Raw genomic sequence first — 5,384 nt, 5'->3', positions numbered from 1 at the left:
TTTGTTAAACCGCAGGACCTGAGCTTGCGTTCTGTTTCTCATGGCGTTCGCAAAGGCGATTCCTGCCTTTAAAACTGCTGTGTCTGCGACTGAAAGTGGCGTGTGTCGCAGCTTCTAAAGTCTTGTTGACGCTCCTCGATGTTGCTTTCTCTCTGCCTAAGGAAGTTCGATTGTCGCGTCGGAACGGGGAGACCTAATCCTTCCAGCTTTAAGTCACCCTTCAGTCTTCTGAAGGGTGTCCGAGTGCTAGCATGTCATTTGGCTTTTTTGGGGGGGAAACGGAGAGCGACATTGAAAAAGGTTACCGCCGCCGCCTCGCCCTCCGTGTTAAATGATCGCAAGCCGGCGGCGGCGCCGCTCCCTATAGTCGTGGCCGAGCGGTTAAGGCGCTGGGCTAGAAAGCCATTGGGGTCTCCCCGCGTCGGCTCGAATCCTGCCGACTACGGCGCCCTTCTCCTGTCGCTTCGGCCTGCCCAGAAAAAGGCGGAGTGCCGTTTCTCTCTTCCTGCTTCTTGTACAAACGCTAAATCGCTTGGACCTGCTGCCTTGGAAGTAATGTCTTCAACATCCACCAGTGACATTTCACAGCTGGAAGCACACTGCCACGCTTTTGGCATTGGCATGTCTTGCGCCCTACTTCCAGCCTTTGAAGACCTAAGTATTCAAACTGAAAGAACCGGCTGAATGAGTGTTTGCAGTGCACCAGGAGGAGCAGGGACCATAGCATTGGAGGGGTGAGGATGGCGCAGATGGAAACGTTTTCATGCGCTCCTCTGGGAGGAATGAAAAGAAAAGACGAAACCGGAAACAGTAGTAGCCGCAAGAGGAAGTGTCTTCAAGCGCCAAGCAAGCGCTCCTCGTTAGTATAGTGGTGCGTATCCCCGCCTGTCACGTGGGAGACCAGGGATGGATTGCTTGACGGCGAGCCAGGTTGCTTTTCTCCCATCAGATTCCAACCGCTAATGCTAACGCAGTGTGTGGGAGCTTACATGCTTTTCCTTTCCCGTCTTTTTCGGACGACTATTCCAAAGGGGTAACCTGAAGGAATAGGGGCCTGAAGACACGAGGCATTCTTAAACCAGCACTGGGCTGCACGGCCTTCTGTTGTGATCAGGTTATATTCGAGTCAAAAAGCCAGAGCATCCGCTTCCATCCTATGGAGCACGAGCTAAATCGGAAGAGGCAGGGGATACACCTACGCCTATCGTCGCACGTTCCCCGCGGCAGGCTGCTTCACCCATTTGCACCCGACTGGAGACGGCACTGAGCAAGCTTTTTGTCAGGAGTGGGATTCGAACCCACGCCTCCAGGGGAGACTGCGACCTGAACGCAGCGCCTTAGACCGCTCGGCCATCCTGACGCGGGCCCCCTGTCCCGGGGCGGTCTGATGAGCCACCGCGATCCCACTACGCTCCTCGAGTATCGCACTGTTATTAATACTACAGTGTGACTCCAGCATTAAAATGTTTGGAAAATGTGTCGGCTTTTATAATCCAGTGTAGAGCTGCATGTGATGATTTGTGCTACAACACCAAGCGCTCAAAGTGACGTCTGCGTTTGTCGTTGAAACTTTCAACTCTTTCATCACTTATGTAGGAAATAAAAAGAGCAGTTGTGCGCCACGCGCAGAGCGGCCGTCAGCAGAGTGGCACAGCGGAAGCGTGCTGGGCCCATAACCCAGAGGTCGATGGATCAAAACCATCCTCTGCTACGTGTGTCCTATGCACGATTCATAATCATGCCATTGGGTTAGCAAAGTGCCTTCAAATAGTCTGCATCTCCCTTTCTTTAAGTTCTGTCCTGAGTTTCTCTCTCGTGTGTGTTTGTGCAAGCTTGACACTTGCGGGACTCTTTAATCTTCACCAATACGGAGATGACCAAATGTGTCTTCGGTTGTTCTGAGGTCTTTGATAGTTTCTTCGAATGCTTCAACTGAACCTCGAAATCGAAGCAGTTATGTTTATATTGATTTCTCGCGTTAATCATTACGAACCAGGAACAGCCAGCACACTCGGTCGCATTAGTAATTATGTCACGTCTCTACTTAGCAGAGCATTCAAAGGCCCACTGGAAGTAGTAAAGCACTAAAACACTGCAAAACTGAACTCGGGAAAATCATACTGGGAGCTCTGAGCGATGTCTGCATCCAAGCCATCCAATACGGACTCTGAAACCTTGGAATATCAACACTATGATGCGCTACCTTTTACCTGGAGCAAAACGATGGAATTAGAAGAATGCTTACCGCAGGATACAACTGTGCCGCTGTTATTTGGAGCACGGTTTTCACTTGCATGAAAACTACAGCAGAACGTAGAAGGATGATCACTGAGAAGTCCACAATGCTGAGGAGATTGTAGGTCGTACATTTCAATGATTACTGACATTTGCGCTGCTGGAGGTACAGTAATCAACAAAGAACAGGGTGTGCTACTCTCGAATCCGGTCAGCACATGATGAAAAGCCAGGAAGTATACCTTGTCAAATTGCCGTCAACAGGGACAAGTTAACCACCAGCTCCACCGGCGCCCGGCTAGCTCAGTCGGTAGAGCATGAGACTCTTAATCTCAGGGTCGTGGGTTCGAGCCCCACGTTGGGCGGTGCCCGTCTCCTTATTAACAAAGTTTCCCGCTCATCCTTGAACCTCTTACACCTCGATGGTACCGAGCACTGCGTTTTAATGCACAGGTGTGATCAAACTGAGATGAAAAGGGCTAATCTAGCTCCTTGCCCGAGAGATAAATCAAAGGTTCCGCAGATAATCCCTTGGCTCCTGTCACCCGGACGCAGATAGGAGCTGCAGCCATCATAACTTGTATGAAAACTAAGAAGAGCTCCTGTCTATTTACAGTTTCATTTACTCTAGCGTTTCCTTAAACATTGCGTGTACGAAGGCTAAGAAATTGGAGAGCTATTCTAATACAATAACTATTAGGAATCTTTTCGCCATAACAGTTTCACTGTGATTTTGCAGGTAACACGTACGTTGGGAAAACATTTTGAACGCGATCAATAACCGCACTGGAAAAATGTGGGAAAGAAAGGGCGAAAAGCGACTCTTCAACATGTGGAAATATCTTCCTGAGCGGAGCCCTCTTCTCAAAGCTCAACACTCTGCAAGAGTCACTTCTCCCAACTTGCGCCCGCAGGTTTCCGTAGTGTGCCTGCAAAGAGCCATCCGCTTGAGACAGGCGCACCTCCCGATTTCATTGAACTAAGCTAGATACACAATTTCTAATGCAGCCTTCATCACAATAGACAGTTCATTTCTCGAAAGCTTGTCATGTAAAAAAGGAAACAAAGAACGAAAACGTATAGCTGACAATCTTCTGAAGCTGCAGATTCAGCTTTGGGGAAATGGACATTTTATGTATGCAGATGCTTTTCAAGCGCTGGTTTTAGAACGTCGCTGTGCTTCCAGCATCCTTTTCAGCCTTCTAAACTGGCTACCGAGGTGGCGATCACTTTGTAAAGCGGTTGAGAGGCCGGAGCTGCTCAAACCGCTCTTGCCGTTTCCCATCAATCAAAAGCACTATGTTGTTTCTTTGTATGGAAAGCTTTTCAAGTCTGGCATCGACACGCACCTTTCCTGAAACGTCCAAAGGGTGAATGCTTCGCAAAGAAATCCAGTCTACCTTCAGGGGGCATGATGTTGAAATCGGAATGAGCCCTGGGTGGGCTTGAAGCAGCAGCTGTTCAGTTAACAGCTGCACAGAAACGCACCCCGCTTGCTTTGTATCATTCGCAAGTTTGTGGTTAAAGAGTAAAAAAGGCTGGAATTCTTCTGCCAGCCGGCAGGATTTCTTCTGCACTCACCCAGAAAAGCCAAGAATTGTATTTCATCTTTCGCAAGCTGTATTTTCCAGGAGGAGAATGAATACTTGCATTAAACTGAATCAAGCCGACAGAGACGCACAGCCGTTGTTTTTCTCCATGGGAAGTTTTTCGTTAAGGAAAAACACCGTTGTCATTTTCTTGCCAGCCGGCGGTATTTCTTGTGCAGCGATGAGCCAGATTTGTATTTCGTATTTCGCAAGTTGTGTGAATTTCTTGAAGTTGAAAGTGAATTCGCTCCAGAAAAGAAATGTCGCTTGAAAGCCGTGGCTGTTTGTTAAACCGCAGGACCTGAGCTTGCGTTCTGTTTCTCATGGCGTTCGCAAAGGCGATTCCTGCCTTTAAAACTGCTGTGTCTGCGACTGAAAGTGGCGTGTGTCGCAGCTTCTAAAGTCTTGTTGACGCTCCTCGATGTTGCTTTCTCTCTGCCTAAGGAAGTTCGATTGTCGCGTCGGAACGGGGAGACCTAATCCTTCCAGCTTTAAGTCACCCTTCAGTCTTCTGAAGGGTGTCCGAGTGCTAGCATGTCATTTGGCTTTTTTGGGGGGGAAACGGAGAGCGACATTGAAAAAGGTTACCGCCGCCGCCTCGCCCTCCGTGTTAAATGATCGCAAGCCGGCGGCGGCGGCGCTCCCTATAGTCGTGGCCGAGCGGTTAAGGCGCTGGGCTAGAAAGCCATTGGGGTCTCCCCGCGTCGGCTCGAATCCTGCCGACTACGGCGCCCTTCTCCTGTCGCTTCGGCCTGCCCAGAAAAAGGCGGAGTGCCGTTTCTCTCTTCCTGCTTCTTGTACAAACGCTAAATCGCTTGGACCTGCTGCCTTGGAAGTAATGTCTTCAACATCCACCAGTGACATTTCACAGCTGGAAGCACACTGCCACGCTTTTGGCATTGGCATGTCTTGCGCCCTACTTCCAGCCTTTAAAGACCTAAGTATTCAAACTGAAAGAACCGGCTGAATGAGTGTTTGCAGTGCACCAGGAGGAGCAGGGACCATAGCATTGGAGGGGTGAGGATGGCGCAGATGGAAACGTTTTCATGCGCTCCTCTGGGAGGAATGAAAAGAAAAGACGAAACCGGAAACAGTAGTAGCCGCAAGAGGAAGTGTCTTCAAGCGCCAAGCAAGCGCTCCTCGTTAGTATAGTGGTGCGTATCCCCGCCTGTCACGTGGGAGACCAGGGATGGATTGCTTGACGGCGAGCCAGGTTGCTTTTCTCCCATCAGATTCCAACCGCTAATGCTAACGCAGTGTGTGGGAGCTTACATGCTTTTCCTTTCCCGTCTTTTTCGGACGACTATTCCAAAGGGGTAACCTGAAGGAATAGGGGCCTGAAGACACGAGGCATTCTTAAACCAGCACTGGGCTGCACGGCCTTCTGTTGTGATCAGGTTATATTCGAGTCAAAAAGCCAGAGCATCCGCTTCCATCCTATGGAGCACGAGCTAAATCGGAAGAGGCAGGGGATACACCTACGCCTATCGTCGCACGTTCCCCGCGGCAGGCTGCTTCACCCATTTGCACCCGACTGGAGACGGCACTGAGCAAGCTTTT

At 49.9% G+C, this 5,384-nt stretch overlaps 1 non-coding gene across 1 annotated transcript; it reads right to left on the bottom strand.

Annotated features, from left to right (window-relative positions):
* Positions 1–1,277: 1,277 nt before the first annotated feature.
* trnal-cag (transfer RNA leucine (anticodon CAG)) lies at positions 1,278–1,360 on the bottom strand. Its single transcript has one exon. It is a non-coding gene; the product is annotated as a tRNA-Leu (tRNA).
* Positions 1,361–5,384: the final 4,024 nt, after the last annotated feature.

Source organism: Lepisosteus oculatus, unplaced genomic scaffold, assembly GCF_040954835.1.
Source record: "Lepisosteus oculatus isolate fLepOcu1 unplaced genomic scaffold, fLepOcu1.hap2 HAP2_SCAFFOLD_39, whole genome shotgun sequence".
Lineage (NCBI taxonomy): Eukaryota > Metazoa > Chordata > Actinopteri > Semionotiformes > Lepisosteidae > Lepisosteus > Lepisosteus oculatus.
This window is presented reverse-complemented; position numbering and strand designations above follow the sequence as displayed.